General features: G+C 47.8%; 1 long non-coding RNA gene across 1 annotated transcript; it reads right to left on the bottom strand.

The window, feature by feature from the left end:
* Positions 1-1,776: 1,776 nt before the first annotated feature.
* On the bottom strand, positions 1,777-15,885 carry LOC307212032. The gene is made up of 3 exons (XR_013836749.1): positions 15,814-15,885; positions 15,057-15,185; positions 1,777-2,028 (listed from the first exon to the last, which is right to left on the bottom strand). It is a non-coding gene; the product is annotated as an uncharacterized lncRNA (long non-coding RNA).
* Between the last annotated feature and the right edge of the window lie 3,507 nt (positions 15,886-19,392).

Raw genomic sequence — 19,392 nt, forward strand, 5'->3', positions numbered from 1 at the left:
TCTGGGGTGGGGGAACCGCCCCTGCCCCCACTGTCTATGCCCATGCCTACAAGTGTCCCTATTTTCCAGGGACAGTCCTGCATTTCCAGAAATCATCCCAGTTTCTCACTTGATGCCAGAAATGTTGCTCGTTTCTTCTTGCATGTTAATCAGAGAAAGGTTGGAGGGGATGCAGTTATGCGACTTCTGAGCCAAGGAGATAAGAAATATTACACCCTTTAGAAGGCATCTGAAGGCAGTCCTGTATAGGGGTGGTTTTTTTCAAAAAATGTTTGCTCTTTTATTGTGTTTTTCTATATGTTGGAAACCGCCCAGAGTGGCTGGAGAAACCCAGTCCAAAGGTTGTTTTATAAATACTATGATGATTATGATGTTGATGTTGACGTTGATGATGGAATAGGACATCCCTCTTTTCACTGGAGAAATGTTGGGGGGGGTATGCATGCCTTGCCTAGAAGCCTGGGGGAAACCTCGCTGTGTGGTCCAAGCTGCCCCCCACTCATCGCCTTCCTTCCCCTCAGCTCAGCTTCCCATCCTCCCTCTGTCTCTTCCTTCCCTGCCATGAAGGACAGAGATCAACAGGTAGGCCAGCCCACTCAAGAGGCAAGGGGCAGTGCCCATCTTGTGTCCTGGACTTACAGAAGCTCTCCCAGTTGATCTGGCTTGATCTCAGAATGTCCCACTTTTCCTAAGGGCCTCCCCGTTTCCATCAGAGAAATGTTGGAGGGTGTGGAGTTATGTGACCCCTGAGCCATCGGAAGGCAGTCCTGTATATAGGATGGTTCTTTATTGTTTAATGTGTTATGATGTTTTTGTATATATATTTGAGCCACACAGAGAGGCTGGGACAATGCAGCCAGATGGGTGGAGTGTTATTATTATTATTATTGTTATTATTATTATTACTACTACTGTTGGGTGTAGTGAAGGGTTAACCTTCTGTGCCTCCAGCCTGAGAGGAGGCGAGTACAAGGGAAGTACGCCAGGATGTGAGGAAAGCAGCTTGGAGTTTGTTGCATCGCTGCACTGAGAGAGGAGGACGCAGAGAAAAATGCAGCTACACTCTGATGGCTGTTATGGATTGTAAATACGCTATTTTGTTTCCCAATAAAGAGATATTAGGATAGAAGAAACGTCTGGACTTTTTTTGCTGCCCTTTCGACACACAGACGCTGTGTAATTCTGCTAATTGCTTTACGACCGCTCCAAAGCCACACTGCATAAACAGAAGCTGCAGAGAGCATGGCTGGACGCCATACAATAAAGCAATAAATCTACAGGAAGAACTACTGCTGCTGCTGCTACTACTAATAATGAATAGAATGTCCCTATTTTGATTGGAGAAATGTTGCAGTGAATGTCCCCAAACCTTTTCAGCTCTGCTCAATTCCTGTTTGTGAAACATCCTTCTCTGTGCAGCTGCCCAAGGAAGCAGGTCAGTTGGAGGAGAGAGACAGAGAAAAGGGGCAGGAGGAGGGGCAGGGGAGACCCCAGGGAGAGGTGGGGGCCTACAATGTGAGAAATGTCCCTGTGCAAAGCCATGTTTGGGAAAGAACCACAAAGCCTGGATGGCACCACTGACTGGCAGAGAGAGAGAGAGAGAGAGAGAGAGAGAGAGAGAGAGAGAGAGAGAGAGAGGGTCTGAGAGCCTGACCAAAAAAGTCCCCTCAACCCAGCAATTCACAACATGAACCAATTCAAAGGTTTCCAATGCTTGCATTTATTAAAAAGAAGAAGCTAAAGCATTTCTGCAGGCAAACCAAATCCAATCTCGAATCCTGAGCCCACTTACTAAGGAGTCAGGACTCACAGGCCACAGTGGGGCTTACTCGTGAGTAGACAGGCAGACAGGATGGCTCCCTCTTGACGCCTTCCCAGCATCGTCTTCAGCAGCATCAAGCAAAGCGGTTTCTTCCCCAGCAGAGATGGGGGGGGGTGCAGTCGAGGCAGCTGCACATCAGAGGAGAGCAGGGTGGTCTTCCTTTCACCAGAGGTCTTGCACCGGAGATCGGCAGAGTTACCCCCCACCTGTGAGAAGAGGAAACACAGTTAAAACGGGTGTTGGTGGTGGTTGAGAAAACCCAAACCAGTGACTCCAACTGGGAGGCAGAGGAGCTGCTTTTGTCAGAGTTCAAAATGCACACAGAGGGTCTGTCTTGCAGAGGGTTGGACTAGATGACCCCTTAGGTCCCTCCCAACACTACATTTCTATTCTATGATAGTAGGAGAGACCTCTGAGCATTTCATGTATGCACTTGGGGGAATTTGAACGGAGGTTGGCTGCCATACACACTCTTTTTCTAATGTGGTTCTTTTCCTTCTTCTTCTTTATGCGAACAGCAACCCCAGGAGAGGACACATTTGAGGAGATCATTGTGTTGGTGTGCATTGAACTCTTTCCCTTCCAACTCTACAATTCTGTGATTCAGTAACCACCTTCACAGGGACGTTTCACACAGGTTGCCTTTGCTATTTGAGGAGGGTCAGTGACTGAGCCCCCACCCTCTCATACCAGGAAGAACTGTTCTTTGAGCCAAGGGAGGCTATGGGGAGTTGTGCCTGAGGGGTCAGAGAGCTTTCATGGGGACAGCAAGGGGAGGGGAAAGGGTTATCACCCCCCAGTGTGCACACTAATATTGTTCCAACTCACAGTGGATGTAAAGATTAAGAGAGAGGTGGAGTGGGGGGGGGGCAGAGAGATGAGTCACATGCATGAAACATAGCTGACAAATTTTCGAGGAAAACTAAGATTTGATTTAACTCACCTCTACGGCAGCACACCCAGGGACGAATAATACAATAAAATAGTAGCGTTAGGGGCGGATGGCACCTAACAGTTTGCAATATCCCTCCCTGCTGTCGACATCTCTGACGGCAAGGACGTTGGCCTCTGGTGAAATCTGGAGGAAGAAAAAGAAGACATTGAAGGCTCTGTCTCACAGGACTGTCCTCCTACACCTTCCACAACTTCTTCCACAACGGCCCTGCTGGCTTCGACACTCGGAGGGCACCATGTTGGGGAAAGCTGGTGCAGGAAGAATGCAGGGCTGGAGCAGAGAGCCAGTCTGGTGGATCTGCCAAAGGGGGCCCATCAAGTGAGGCATCCTCTTCTCCCAGCATCCTACTGAAGCCCCATTTGGGATATTCTCCAGCAGGACAGAGGGGCAAGTTCCCACCTCTATGGCAATCACAGCAAGTGATGTTCAGAGGCAGGTTTAAATTGAATACAGAGAAGACCTGAGAAGCTGCTCAGAGAAGAAACATCTGAGAAGAAGGCCATACCTGGAGCCAGCAGCATCAAGAAGAGGATGGCCACAGAGAGGAGGCAGAAGATCTTCATGGCTGGTGGTTGGTGGGAATCCTGGAGATGCCAGAAGCCAAGTGGAAGAGCAATTGCCAGGGGAAGGAGAGGTCCGTCTACTTATAGGTGACTGGAGGACTGATGAAATCTTGTGGGATGCCAACCGTTGTTTGCAGGATGGATGTGGCAAGCTCTGAGCACATGTGCCAAGGACCAGCCAAAGACCATAGAATCATAGGTTCACAGAAGGGGCACCAAGAATCACCTAGTCCAACCCCTGCAGTGCAGGCATCAAAGCTTTAGCATCCCTGACAGGTGCCTATCCAACCTCCTGCAAAGGAGAATCAGGCACGTTCTGAAGGGCTCCGTTCCACCGTTGAACAACTCAGAAAGTGAATCTGTTGGTTTGTGTCTTGCTCTCTGCTCACAGTGGCACAGCATCTTTTGATTTCCCCGGGCGGGGGGGCGCTCTGCAGGTGGGATCAGGGCCTGGGCGCAGAGGGTGAACAAAACACTTCCGCTAGCCCAACTCTAGACTCCATCACTGCTGGGCAGGCATGGGGCACCGAGGGTTCACAGGGCCATGCTGTGCTCCCTCCTCACCTTCCTACACCAAGCCATGGCTGTTCTTGGCAGGTGACCCCCCCCCCCCCCGCCAACACTGGCTGGGCAGCCATTCAGCATGGGGCCAGAGTCCCGGGAGCAAGGCTCCCCCCCATTTTTGCATGCTATTTTCACCCATATGGATACATGTTACGCCACTTTATGTGTTTTGGTGCGCATTACTTGATTGAACTGCCTTGCAGAATTCATAGAAAGGAGAACACTTAGAAGGACAGCTCTGTTCCAAATCATGCATAGTTGTGAAAACTACATGGAGCTGAGGTACAAAACATTTTTGGGGGAAATAGTCCAGCCCTGATGGAGTTGTTCTCATGCAGTCCATGCCCAAGAGCCAGGTAATCTCCCAACACCACACCTGCTTGAGGGACCAACTAGAAGGGCATTTTCCGCTTGGGCTTTCTCACCACCCTCTCCAACTCAACAGGTTGTCCCCAACTTCACAAACTGAGTTGTGCGTCCTCTCCTCTCCCTAGGCACCACCAAAATCTGGAGGCTATTATCCCACATTGCCCAATACTTTGGAAAGGATTTTGAGGATGCAATTGGTGGGGTCTGCAGGGGCGAAGAGCTGGGATTACCATCCACAAGTGGACATCTGTGGCCTTGGATACAACCCCATCGATCAAGCACCAAATCATTTTGTTGCCCTTCCATGCACTCCAGATCCACCTTTCCAAGGGAAAAGCAGCCTTCTCTTTTTCCTGGACACTCTTTGTGCACTGTCCTGCTGTCTATTTTGTGTGTGTGTGTGTGTGTGTGTGTGTGTGTGTGTGTTGTGCTGTTTTTATGGTATTTGTGTTGCTTTCTGGGTGCTTTGTTTCAACAGTTCTGGCTGACACTGGTTTAAAATTCTGTGCAGTGTTGTAAATATATGGGGGGATATTTAATTTTGGGGATAGGGGAGAACTATCAGTGCCAGTCGTGAGCTGTTGGTCTGGGCTGTGCCTGTAACACTTAGGAGGCAGTTGCAGGTCTTTTGCAATCTCCACAGAGATGGGGCCCCAGGAGATGTCTTCAGCCTCCTTTCCCAAGAGCCTGAAGTTCAAACCCAGCAGGCAAGGTGGGGAACCTGTGGTCACAGGGCTAAGTCCCATTTCCCCACCTGGTCTTGCTTCAAGTTAACGAACAAGCGTTGCTCCATCAGATGCCCACAGGCAGCAAAGTTGGGTGAAGCAACTGCCAGATTCAGCACAGTGAACTTGGGAAGGTGATATTGGGGGACAGTGGGTGGGAGTGGGGAGCAGCAATGCCACAGAGACCCCTTTCCATGCAAACAGATTCAGGGATGGAGCTGGAGAAAAGGGGCAAAAAAGAACATTCCAGGTTCCTTGAAACTATTGTTACGCGGCAGCCAAATCTCTGAGTTGGGGAAAAAGCCACGCACTTCTGTGCTTGCCCAGAATTTGGTTTCCTTGGAATGAAGATCAGCGGAGGCTGTGCTGTCGTTTGGATATCCTGTGTTATCTACACATATAGGCAGTCTGAGCATAAAATGCTGGGCTTCAAAGCATTAACACACACTCCCTTCAAAAAAATTCTCCTTCTCAGTCAGAGCTTTGGATTTGGTAGACAGCAAGCCCATCTCTGTGCCTCTCGCTTCCAACCTGCATCCTGCAAAACTCTCAAACTGGCTCAGGACCTCTTTACCTCCAATGCCACCTCTCCCTATATGTACCAACCTGGATCCTGAGATCATCATCTTAGACCCTTCTACAATCATGGATAACTCATAAAATTGTGGAGTGAGGAGGGACCCTGAGGGTGATCCCGTTCAAGCCCCTTCAATGCAGGAAACTGAACTAAAGCATCAATGACAGATGGCCATCCCACCCCAGCTCCAGTGAAGGAAAGGCCACAAGCTCCTCCACAAATCCATATCCAGAATCTTGAGATGTCTCTCCTTCCCCTTTTTGCTCTATTTTGGGGGCTGAGCATTCCTTGCTGTCCCCCCCCCCCACTTTACTCGAGAGGCAGCTAGTGTAGGGACCGTCAGATGTTTGCCAACTGCATCTCCCATTACTCCTGGCCGGTGGCCCTTCTGGCTTGCAGGGAGGGGGAGCTGAAGGTCCCCCTCAACATTGGGAAGTCCCCACATTGGCTCCCAGGAACAAGAAGAAGGGAACAAAAAAGAGGTATTTTATATCTTATTTTGGGGAGGGGAGAGAAGGATTGGTGCTTGCTGTGAGATGTTGGTCTGAGCTGTGTCCTGCCCAGTGATGTTTAGCAGGCAGTTGCTGGTCTTTTGCAATCTCCACAGAGATGGGCCCCATGAGATGTCTTCAGCCTCCTTTCCCAAGAGCCTGAAGTTCAAACCCAGCAGGCAAGGTGGGGAACCTGTGGTCACAGGGCTAAGTCCCATTTTCCCACCTGGTCTTGCTTCAAGTAAACGGACAAGCATTGCTCCATCGGATGCCCACAGGCAGCAAAGTTGGGTGAAGCAACTGCCAGATTCAGCACAGTGAACTTGGGAATTATCCCAGATCAGAAGGTGTTATTGGGGGACAGTGCATGGGATTGGGGAGCAGCAATGCCAAAGACATCCCTTGCAATGCAAACAGATTCAGGGATGGAGCTGGAGAAAAGGGGCAAAAAGCACATGTGAGGATTCCTTGAAAATTTTGTTACACAGCACCCAAATTGTTGATCATAGAGAAAACCCAGGGGGTTCAGTGTTTGCCCAGAGTTCTGTTTCCTTGAAGGTGAGCGGATACTTTGGTGTCTTTAGGAGATATGGATTTGTTTTGAACATATAGAGAGAGCCTGAGCATAAGATGGATGGGGTCACAGCATTAACAAACCCCAAATCATCCTTCTCGGTTCCTCTCAGCTTTGGATCACCAACACAAGAAACAGGAATCTGTGTCTCCAGCTTCCAGGCTGTGTTTGCCCAGAGTTCGGTGTCCTTGGAATGAAGGTCAGCAGAGGCTGTGCTGTCTTTTGGATATCTGGTGTTATTGTCACATATAGACAGCCTGAGCATAAAATGCAAGACTTCAATGCATTAACACCTGTATGCACCTCCTGGGTGAGAGGTCTGGAGAGGGGCAACACTAGGCTTCTGGTGGTTGGGGGTCAAGGAAAAGCCCAACCCGTTAATCTGAAAGACCCCTTCACTGATTTGCTGCTCTTACAACCTGGCTTATTTTTTGGAGTTGCTCATGAGGACACTCAACTAGCCAGCCAGAGTCGCTGCCTTACAAAAAAAAAAAAAAAAAAAAAAAACCTGTCTGACCAGTTCAGCAACCTTCTCTCTGAGATTCTAACCCTCCATAGGTACAGAACCCCATGAATGAGAAGGAACTCAGGGCATGCTCCGATCCACAATATGAATAACCTTTTTGCCCAAGCTCCCAGATGTCAAAACCCTTCAGGTTTATAATGTGGAGCTGGATGCCACAACTCGCTTGCAAGCAAGAGGAGAGATGCCATCAGGGTTGGGTTGGGGGCAGAGGTCCAGGGCTCCACTCAAGAGCACTTTGTGGCTGTACCTGTCAGATCTCTGATTCTATTCTGGGCTACTCGTGCTGTGCCTCCTCTTTTCATGACTTGGCTGTGGAAGGTGAAAGGCAGAGGTTGGATGGCTCAAAGGACACATCAGGAGGAGCTGAGGAGCAAGACATTGAGGTCAGAACTCCATGTGGAAGGAGCCCTGCAGACTTTCAAAACCAATGCAGGATGAATGTGGGTAGGTGTGAGAGGGGGTGGACATCACTATCACACCCTAGTCAGACAGGTGCCTGTGGGTCAGGTGTCACCCACTTCCTTTTGGGCAATGCCCTAAACAGATATATATACTCCACCTTCAAAGGATTGCCTTGTAGAGCATATTGGGATTGATCCCTTGGTGTTATGCTGAGCCCACCTACAACCCTGTTCATCATCACTGATTGGGAGCTGGAGAAAGGTGGCAATTAGCACACACGAGGTTTCCTTAAGAATATGAGAAGCCTGGGACCAAGGCCCCAGAGGTCCACACCCTGCAGTTTGCTGATGTGGATCAGGGGGCCATTTCACTAGCAAGCAGGAGAGGTCCCACCATCAGGGTAGAACTCTTTGCATGTTCATCTGAGAAAGGTTGGAGGGGATGCAGACCTCCGAGCCAAGGAGTTAAGAAATATTACACCCTTTAGAAGGCATCTGAAGGCAGTCCTGTGTCTCCAGCTTCCAGGCTGCTTTCAATTCAGCTCTCACACACCTCATGGGCTCAGGACCACAAAATCTCAAGGACAGCCTCTCCCCGTATGAACTGACCTGGACCCTGAGATCATCATCAGAAGCCTTTCTTCATGTGCCTCCTTAGCAAAATGTCCGGAGGGCGGCACTGCGAGACGAGGTATTTTTTCTGGTGGCTCCCTGTTTGTGGAATGCTCTTCCCCAGAAGGCTAATTCTACTCATTTAGGTGCCAGGGAAATACATTCCTCTTCTCTAAAGCATTTGGCTAATGAAAAAAATCTATTGTCTTTCAAACTGTGTTTGGGGTGTTATTGTTTGCTTTGTTAATATGGTATGTATTTTGATGTTTTAGTATTTTGAACTGTGCTGCGGTCCTCAGATGAAGGGTTGCATAGAAATCTAATTGTTTAATAATAATAATAATAATAATAATAATAATAATAATAATAATACCACTGTTGCCCTGCCTATCAGCTGGGGGATGAGGATTTTGGAATGGCTCACCTATTAGCCTGTAGCATCCCTCTTAGTTGCAGCTCTTCCCACCTGCCTTATTCTTTTGAGATGCTGATGAGGACACTCCAGTGGCCAGCGAAGGTCCTAGTCTTACAAAGAAAGTTGTCTCACCAGCTCAGCAAACTCCTCTCTTAGATTCTAACCCTCTCTGGGTTCAGAACCCCAAGAATTGGAACCCCAAGAATTGGAAGGGGTGCAGGGCATTCCCTGATCCCCAGCAAGATGAGCAACCTTTTTGCCTAAGCCTCCAGGTGTCAACACCTCACAGGCTGCGCATGTGGAGCAGGATGCCAAGTCGCTCGCAAGGAAGAGGAGAGGAGAGGGAGCGTCAGGGTTTTCTACATCTTGGAAGCTGCCCAGAGTGGCTGGAGTAACCCAGTCCAATGGGTGGGTTATAAATAATATACATCATGATGATGATGGAAAAGGACACCCCTCTTTTAACTGGAGAAATGTTGGAGGGTATGCATGCTTTGCCTAGAAGCCTGGGGGAAACCTCGCTGTGCCGGCCACGGTGCCCCCACCCATTGCCTTGCTCCTCCTCAGCTCTGCTTCCCACCCTCCCTGTCTCTTCCTTTTTTTTATATATAAAATTTTTATTGAGTTTTCACATTTTATAAACACAGACATACACACACAGACAAAGACAACACATATAAAGTTTCATATCCTTACTTTCCTAACCCCAGTTCTTGACCTCCCCCCACCCCCCCTTCATACGTCCTAATTCAATTAAATTAGCTCAGCAAGTTCATATCTCTCATCCTTTACATATTATTATTATATATATATTTTTTTAAAAAAATACTTAATTCTTATTACTTGGCCAAATCCTTTTCTAAGGTCGACTCGAATTCCTTCCACGAATTTCCCTTTTATCTTAAAAATAGATCATAATAATCAAACACAAAGATCATAAACATATTTTTAAAAATTCTTTCCCCCCCCGCCCCGATTTCTGTCCCTTCCCAATGTCCCCATGTCCACAAAAGCAGTTTTTAGCCTGGATTCCTCACATCTGAGGCCTTTAAATCTCTGTCAGTCTCTCTCTGCCGATTTTGTTGGTAGCCCTCTTTGTTGGTCCTCGGGTCTCGAAGGAGTTCTAGCTCAGTCTCATCAAATTTTCTTCCATCCAAAGTACTTGGTACCAGCTGCTGCGAAAGGTCAGCTAGTCCATACTCAGAGAGGAAGCCCCAATCATATTTCTTATTTCTTTTAAATTCAAATATTCCAAGTGTTCCAGGGGCTTCCTCCCTCCTCTTTCGCATCTTTCGCAAATTTGTAATCCAAAGGTCTTCTTCTTTGTGTTCTGACAATGTAGGCTTCTGGTTGGTACTCTCCATCTGTACTGGCCCTTGTTCCCTCTCCTCCTGTTCCGAAGTTATCTCTTCTAATTCAGCTGCAGATTTTTTCCCGGTCAAGTCCATTGTGCATTCAGCAGAGTCACTTATTTTATAGTTCAAGGTTGTAAGTTGTTTACTCATAGCCGTAGTCTGCTCCTGCAACTTTCCCACGAGAAAAAACATTCTTTCTATCTCTGCCTGTAATTTTCCATCTGCAGCCATTGTAGTGTTTCAATGTTTCCCCTAGGGGGATTCTGGTTACTTAATAGTCTTTTCCCAACAGTCCGTTACTTTGTTATTTCACTACTTTGTTCCCAACCACTTTAATTCAAATATAACAAATTTAGTCCAGAAAGGTGTTAAATAATAAGATTTTTAACTTTCACTGCCCGTTTGACAGCTCCTTTGACAGCTGTCAAACTCCTTGTTCCTTTTTCTCCAGCTCAAATACAGGACACTCCCGGGTCTGGGGGGGGGGGGTAAAGCTTCTAAAATTCCACTCTTACTCTCCAGCACAAATCTTCTTCTGTCAAATTCATGAAAATATTATCTTTAAAAAACACCAAAAAGAAAAAACTCTCCACCTTAGTTCTCCGATCCTTGCTTTAAATCTTCTGTAGGCAGGGGGGGTGCGGACTTCCCTTTAGCACATCCCCCAATCGTACCGAATTCAAGGGTAGAAATTTTAAAGTCCAAATTCCATTCTACTCACGGGTTATTTCAAGTCCGAATTTCAGGGAAGAAAGTCAGCGGTCTCCGGCCATGGCTCGCGGCTTCGCTCCACTGCACTAGCGGTCCACTCACAGCACCACGCCGCTCCCCGTACCCTCTCCGCAGCCTTTAAAAAGGCTCTTCGTGGGTCGGGGGGGCGCTTTAGGTGCCCGCCGAGTCACCAAGTCCGCAGGCTTCAGCGCCTGCGGTTTCTGAGGGTCCCCGCGTCGCCGTCGCGGTAGAACCCTTCTCCAGCGGAGCCGATTCCCTCCGGAGCTCGGAGGGAATCCGCCATTAACCAGATCGCACTAACCCGGAAGTCTCGCCGTCGCGGTAGAACCCTTCTCCAGCGGAGCCGATTCCCCCCTGTCTCTTCCTTCCCTGCCACACAGCACGGAGATCAACGTGCTGGGCCAGCCCAATCATGAGGCAAGGGGCAGTGCCCACCTCAGGTGGCAGGCATCAGATTCAGCCCCCAAGAAATGCTTCTTGGTGACTCAGAGGCATTGCTGATATCCTCCCCCTTGATCCTAATGTAGATTTCAACTCACCCCTTCTTCCCTGGGTAGGGGCTGGGTGGGGGCTGGAAAGCACCATTTTCTGGTTTACCCCAGGGGCTCAAATGTCTTGGGCCGGTCCTGTCCACAAGGCCCTCCCTTCCCCCCTTCTCCTTCATCGCCCCCTTCTTCTTCCTCCACGCCCCTCCAACCCTCCAAGTGTCCCCATCTTCCAGGGACAGTCCTGGACTTACAGAAGCTCTCCCAGTTGATCTGACTTGATCTCAGAATGCCCCAATTTTCCTAAGGGTGTCCCCGTTTCCATCAGAGAAATGTTGGAGGGTGTGGAGTTATGTGACCCCTGAGCCATCGGAAGGCAGTCCTGTATATGAATGTCTTTTAATGTTTAATGTGTTGTGATGTTTTTGTATATATATTTGAGCCACACAGAGTGGCTGGGGAATATCTGGCAGAGAGATATTTCTAGATTTGTCTGGCAGGGCAAGAAGCCTCGAATAAAATTTAAGATACTAACTGATGCTAAAGATAGAGGTGGATTTGCCCTGCCAGACTTAAAACTTTATTATGAATCAGCTGCTTTTTGCTGGCTGAGAGAATGGCTGCTTCTTGAAAACACTGACATGCTGGATTTAGAAGGTTTTAACAATGTATTTGGGTGGCATGCATATTTGTGGTATGACAAGGTCAAAGCACATAAAGCGTTAAAAACCATATTGTCAGAAAAGCACTGTTTAATGTTTGGATATGATACAAGGATTTGCTTGAAAATTAAACCCCAAGGTGGCTGTCACCAATGGAAGCGAAGGCTCAGAAAAAGCTCAATATGGAGGCCAAATGGCCGAAATACTGGGAATTGGATTGGATTGATCTTTATTACGGCCATTGGCCCGTTACGAAATACTGGGAAATCTTGGAACAAGAGGGAGGCAGATTAAAACTGCAGAGTTTTGAAAAATTAAAAAATAGAGTGCGAGATTGGCTTCATTATTATCAGATAATGGAGGCATATAATTTGGATAAAAAAATTGGCTTCCAGGTGGAAAAATCAAAATTGGAAACAGAATTGTTAGATCCTAAAATTAAGAATCTGTCAAGAATGTATAACTTGCTGTTGAAATGGAATACACAGGATGAAACGGTGAAATCTGCTATGATTAAATGATTATGTTGGACATAACATTATGATGGCTGACTGGGAACAGTTATGGACCACAGGTATGAAATTTACGGCATGTAATGCCTTAAGAGAGAATATTATGAAAATGATATACAGGTGGTACATGACCCCAGTCAAGCTTGCAAAAATTTATCATTTGCCTGATAATAAGTGTTGGAAATGTAAAGAGACTGAAGGCACATTCTTTCACCTTTGGTGGACGTGCCCAAGGATTAAGACCTTCTGGGAGATGATCTATAATGAAATGAAAAAGGTATTTAAATATAGCTTTCTGAAGAAACCAGAGGCCTTTTTCCTGGGCATAGTCGGCCAATCAGTGCCAAAGAAGGATAAAACTTTCTTTATGTATGCTACAACAGCAGCAAGAATACTTATTGCAAAGTACTGGAAGACACAAGATCTACCCACCCGGGAAGAATGGCAGATGAAGGTGAGGGACTATATGGAATTGGCGGAAATGACTGACAGGTTCCGAGACCAGGGAGAAGAGTCGGTGGAGAAAGATTGGAAAAAAATTAAAGATTACTTACAGAAACATTGTAAAATTAATGAATGTTAGAAGGATGTTGGAATGAACTTATGTGGTTTTAGCAGAAATGTTATAAAGGATTAGGAAAAAATAGACTGTTAATTGGTGAAAGGAGGGAAAGTAAAGTTATATTACATTAAGATAAATTACAGGACAAAAATTGGAAAAGATGGAAAGGATTTGCTGAAACAGTTAACTGAACTAGAATACAAAAAAGAGAGGTGTGAGGAGGTCAAGGAAACAAGCTAACGAAAGATAAGTTATGGGAAGATTCAAAGTGTTTTGTTTTTTTTAATGGATTTTATTTTTCTGTCTTCTTATTTTTCCTTATTTCTTCTTTTATTCTCCTTTTTTTCTTATTATGATGTGTCGTTTTTGTTGGTGTTTAATATGATGTTTTTACTTTTTCTTTTTGTAACCCTTAAAACCTTAATAAATATTATTTATTTAAAAAAACAAATAAAAAAAACAGAGAGGCTGGGGAAACCCAGTCAGATGGGTGGAGTATTATTATTATTATTATTATTATTATTATTATTACTACTACTACTACTACTATTGAATAGAATGTCCCTATTTTCATATATATGGAGTCATATATGTGAATATTATTATTATTATTATTATTATTATTATTACTACTACTACTATTGAAAAGAATGTCCCTATTTTCATGGGAGAAATGTTGCAGCGAATGTCCCCAAACTTTTCCAGCTCTGCTCAATTCCTGTTTGTGAAACATCCTTCTCTGTGCAGCTGCCCAAGGAAGCAGGTCAGTTGGAGGGGAGACACAGAGAAAGGGGCAGGAGGAGGGGCAGGGAGACCCCAGGGGGAGGTGGGGGCCTACAATTTGAGAAATGCCCTTGTGCAAAGCCATGTTTGGGAAAGAACCACAAAGCCTGGATGGCAGCACTGACTGGCAGAGAGAGAGAGAGAGAGAGAGAGAGTCTGAGAGCCTGACCCAAAATATCCCCTCAACCCAGCACACGTTTTCACACTATGAACCAACACAAAGGTTTCCAATGCTTGCATTTATTAAAAAGAAGAAGCTAAAGCATTTTTGCAGGCAAACCAAATCCAAGCTCCAATCCCGAACCCATTTACTCAGGAGTCAGGGCCCACTGGTGTGGGCTTACTCGTGAGTAGACAGACAGACAGGACGGCTCCCTCTTGACTCCTTCCCAGCATTGCCTTCGGCAGCATCAAGCAAAGCGGTTTCTTCCTTTCACCAGAGGTCTTGTTCTGGAGATCGGCAGAGTTACCATCCTGTGAGAGGAGGAAACGGGTTAAAACGGGTGTTGGTGGTGGTTCTGAAAACCCAGACCAGTGACTCCAACTGGGAGGCAGAAGAGCTGCTGTTGTCAGAGTTCAAATTGCATAGAGGTTCTGTTTTGCAGAGGCAAAACAAAATAAAAGAAAAAAAATTCCTTCCAGTAGCACCTTAAAGACCAACTAAGTTAGTTCTAGGTATGAGCTTTCGTGTGCATGCACCCTTCTTCAGATACCTGGCAGATACCTGGCAGACCAACAAGGCTACCTACCTGTAACTGTTTTGCAGAGGGTTGGACTAGATGACCCCTTGGTGACTCCCAACACTACATTTCTATTCTATGATAGTAGGAGAGACCTCTGAGCATTTCATGTATGCACTTGGGGGGATTTGAGCGGGGCTTGGCTGCCACACTCACTTTTTTTTCTAATGTGGTTCTTTTCCTTCTTCTTTATGCAAACAGCAACCACAGGAGAGGACACATTTGAGGAGATCATTGTGTTGGTGTGCACTGAACTCTTTCCCTTTCAATTCTACGATTCTGTGATTCAGTAACCACCTTCACAGGGATGTTTTCACAGAGGTTGCCTTTGCTATTTGAGGAGGGTCAGCGACTGAGCCCCCACCCCCTCATGCCACGAAGAGTTGTTCTTTGAGCCAAGGGAGGCTAAGCAGAGTTGTGGCTGAGGGGTCAGAGAGCTTTCATGGGGGCAGCAAGGGGAGAGGACAGGGTTGTCACCCCCCAGTGTGCACACTAATATTGTTCCCCCTCACAGTGGATGTAAAGATTAAGTGGAGTGGGGGGGGGAACAGAGAGATGAGTCACATGCATTTGGGGTCATGATACACAGCTGACAATTTTTTGAGGAAAACTAATATTTGATTTAACTCACCTCTACGGCAACACCATTGGCGACCACACCTAAAAAGTGTGTTTCGGGGCGGCCAGCACCTACGAAATTGCAGTATCCCATTCTGCTGTCGACATCTCTGAATGCAGTAACCTTGGGCTCTGGTGAAATCTGAAGGGGGAAAAAGACAACTTTGAAGGCTCTGTTTCACAGGCCTGATCTCCTACACCTTCCACAACTTCTTTCACCATGGCCCTGCTGGCTTGGACACCTGGAGGGCACCAGGTTGGGGAAAGCTGGTGCAGGAAGAATGCAGGGCTGGAGCAGAGAGCCAGTCCCTTCTCCTGCCTATCTGAACCTTCAGGAGATGGTCTGAGCCAAGGTGGTAGGGAAGGCTGCGTCAAAGTCACTGGCTTAACTGGGCAGCCACTGGCAATCTGGGAGAGAGAAGCCCCCTTGCCCAGGAAACTGGCCCGTTCTTTTACCCACTGCAAAGCTGAGTTTACTGAAGCACATTATTACAGATTTGAAAGCAAGAGCTTAAGTGGATCACATAAATGAGGTAATAAGAAGAGACTGGCTGGTGGATCTGGCCAAAGGGGGCCCATCGAGTCCAGCATCCTCTTCTCCCAGGGTCCAACCTGAAGCCCCATTTGGGAAACTCTCCAGGAGGACAGAGGGGCAAGATCCCACCTCTTTGGGAGTCACTGCAAGTGGTGCTCAAAGGCAAGTTAAAAACGAATAAAGTGGAGAGCTGTGAAGTTGCTCAGAGAAGAAGCATCCGAGAAGAAGGCCATACCTGGAGCCAGCAGCATCAAGAAGAGGACGGCAACAGAGAGGAGGCAGAAGATCTTCATGGTTGGAGGATGGTGGGAATATCTGGTATCTGGAGATACCAGAAGCCAAGTGGAAGAGTAATAGCCAGGGGAAGGAAAGCTGCCTCTACTTATAGGTTGCTGGGGGACTGATGAAATCTTGTGGGATGCCAACCGTCGTTTGCAGGATGGATGTGGCAAGCCCTTAAGGGCATGTGCCAAGGACCAGCCAAAGACCACAGAATCATAAGTTTACAGAAGATCACAGAATCATAGGTTTACAGAAGGGACACGAAATATCATGAAGTCCAACCCAATGCAGTGCAGGCATCACAGCTATAGCATCCCTGACAGGTGCCCATCCAACCTCTGCTCAAAATCTTCCTGCAAAGGAGAATCAGGCACCATCTGAAGGGCTCTGTTCCACTCTGTTCCATCTGTTGGTTTGTGTCTTGCTTTCTCCTCACAATGTCATGGCATCTTTTGATGGCGGTTTGTAGGCGGGACCAGGAACTGGGCGCTGAGGGTGAAGAAAACCCTTCCCACTAGTCCAACTATAGACTCCATCATTGCTGGGCAGGCATGGGGCACCGAGGGTTCACAGGGCAGTGCTGTTCTGCCTCCTCACCTGCCCACACCAAGGGGGGGGGGAGCCATTTAGCTGGGCGTCCATTTAGGGTGGGACCAGGGGCAGAGAGGCCTAGCAGCAGGCAAGGCAGGGATCCTAGCATGGGGGCATCCTGCTCAGGCCCCCTCAAAATCATGTGCCTGGGGCTACAGACCACCTGGCCCTCCCCATGATGAGCAGGAGAAAACAAGCTTGCCCCTGCCTCATTGTGACAGCCCTTCAGAGTTTCTTTCTGGATTAAAAGCAGATATAAAGGGGGCGTGGGTGTGTTTGCACGCTTATCTGGTGGATGAAGAAGGGGAGCCCACCTCAGTTTTCCAGATGAAAAGAAAGATAAGGCAGGAGAAACCAATCTTTGGGGCAGAAGGCTGTTCATGGCTACCAGCCAAGATGGCTACTACCTCCCTCCCCTGCAGGAGACAGGAGGCCTCTGAACATCATTGGCCCAGAATCGCAAGTGGGGAGAGTGGTGTTCACTCAGGTCCTCCTTGCAGGATACCAATGGCCATGGATCACATGGGATACCCAGGAACTGGCATTAAGAAGCATTGTGTCCATTCACTGCAGAGGCAGAGCATCTCCCTCAAGGCTAGCAGCCCCTGGTCTGCATTTCAGGCTATCAGAGTCGGTGGTCATCCCTGCCTCCTGGGCGAGGGAGTTCCATAGTTTCACTACAAGCTGCATGAAGAAGCCCTTGGTTTTATCCCTTCTGAATCTCCGGACACTCAGCTTCACGTCATGTCTCCATTGCACTCCTATATGAACCCACTTTAACTCCCATTGGGAAACCCCTGCATCTCTTCCACCTTTTACCCACACACAACCTGCCCCACTGATCCAGCTGCTTGGTAGCCTAGGCATTCTGGAGGGCAGTGTGTCAGCATCCGACAAATTACTCCATGCGTTCTCCATGATTCCACATCAGTTTGCTTAGAAACAAAAAGTCATTAGCATTTTGGGGTGATTTTTTTCCTAATACACAGGCATTTATATGTACCGTATTTTTCGCCCCATAGGACGCACTTTTTCCACTCCAAAAATGAAGGGGAAATGTGTGTGCGTCCTATGGGGCGAATGCAGGCTTTCGCTGAAGCCTGGAGAGCGAGAGGGGTCGGTGCGCACAAGGCTTGCGGGCAGCAGCCTGCAGCCCCGGTGAGTGTCCGCAAGCCTTGCGCGCCCAGCAGGAGCTCCCACTGAGCGTGCAAGGCTTGGGGCAGCAGCCTGTTGCCCGAAGCACAGGGAGGCCTCCGGAGGGCTCCCTGTGCTTCGGGCGAGTGCCTGCAAGCCTTGCGTGCCCGGCGGTATATCCTGCCGGGCGCGCGAGGCTTAGGGCGGCAGCCTGCAGCCCTAAGCACGCGGAGCCCTGCGGAGGGTGCCTCGTGCTTCAGGCAGGCGTGTGCAAGGCTTGGGGTGGCAGCCGCGGCTGGGGGCGGAAATAATTTTTTTTTATTCATTCCCCCCCCCAAAAAAAACCGGTGTGCGTCCTATGGGCCGGTGCGCCCTATAGGACGAAAAATACGGTAATCGTACCTAATATACCCTTTTTTGCAAGGCAGTCCCCCCCCCCCATTCTTTCATGCTATTTTCACCCATATGGATACATATTACACCACTGTATGTGTTTTGGTGGACATTACTTGATTGAATTGCCTTCATGGAAGGAGAACACTTGGAAGGACAGATCTGTTCCAAATCATGCATAGTTGCGGAAATTACATGCAGCTGAGGTGCAAAACATTTTGGGGGGAAATAGTCCAGCCCTGATAGAGGTGTTCTCATGCAGTCCATGCCCAAGAGCCAGGTTTACATTTCCACTTGGGTTTGCTCACCACCATCTCCAACTCAGCAGGTTGTCCCCAACTTCACCAACTGAGTTCTGCAGCCTCTCCTCTCCCTGGGCACCACCCAAAGCTGATCTAGAGGCTTGTATCCCACATTGCCCAATACCTTGGAATAGATTTTGGGGATGCAATGGGTCTGTAGGGGGGGAGAGCAGGGATTCCCATGCCCACGCGGACGTCTGTGGCCTTGGATCCAACCCCATCAGTGCTGCACCAAACTATTCTGTTGCCCTTCCATGCTCTTGAATATTCTCCAGATCCATTTTTCCAAGGGAAAGGTAGGCATAGCATTCTCTTTTTATGGACACTCTTTGAGCACTGTCCTTTTTGTTTGTTTGTTTGTTTGTGTGTGTGTGTGTGTGTGTGTGTGTGTGTATGTGTGTGTGTGTGTTGTGCTGCTTTTATGGTATTTGTGTTGCTTGCTTCATGCTTCATTTTAATATTGCTGGGTTACCCTGGTTTGAGCTTCTGTGCTTTGTTGTGAATATATGGGGGGAACTAGTAGGTCAGGGCAATTCTTTTATATTTGAATTTGGAGATGGGGGAGAAGTATCAGTGCCAGTCGTGAGCTGTTGGTCTGGGCTGTGCCTGTAACATTTAGCAGGCAGTTGCTGGTCTTTTGCAATCTCCACAGAGATGGGCTCCAGGAGATGTCTTCAGCATCCTTTCCCAAGAGCCTGAAGTGCCAACCCAGCACTTAAGGTGGGGAATCTGTGGTCACAGGGCTAAGTCCCATTTCCCCACCTGGTCTTGCTTCAAGTTAACGAACAAGTGTTGCTCCATTGGATGCCCACAGGCAGCAAAGTTGGGTGAAGCAACTGCCAGATTCAGCCCAGTGAACTTGGGGATGAGCCCAGATCAGAATGTGATATTGGGGTGTGTGAAATGTTGGGAATGGGGAGCAGTAATGCCATAGACATCCCTTTCCATGCAAACAGATTCAAGGATGGAGCTGGAGAAAAAGTGCAAATAACACATGTGAGGATTCCTTGAAACTATTGTTACGCAGCAACCAAATCTCTGAGCGGTAAGAAAATCCAGGAGTTTCAGTGTTTGCCCAGAGTTGGGTTTCCTTGAATGTGAGCTGAGATATA

This window comes from Podarcis cretensis (assembly GCF_951804945.1).
Source record: "Podarcis cretensis genome assembly, chromosome: 3".
NCBI classification, from domain to species: domain Eukaryota; kingdom Metazoa; phylum Chordata; class Lepidosauria; order Squamata; family Lacertidae; genus Podarcis; species Podarcis cretensis.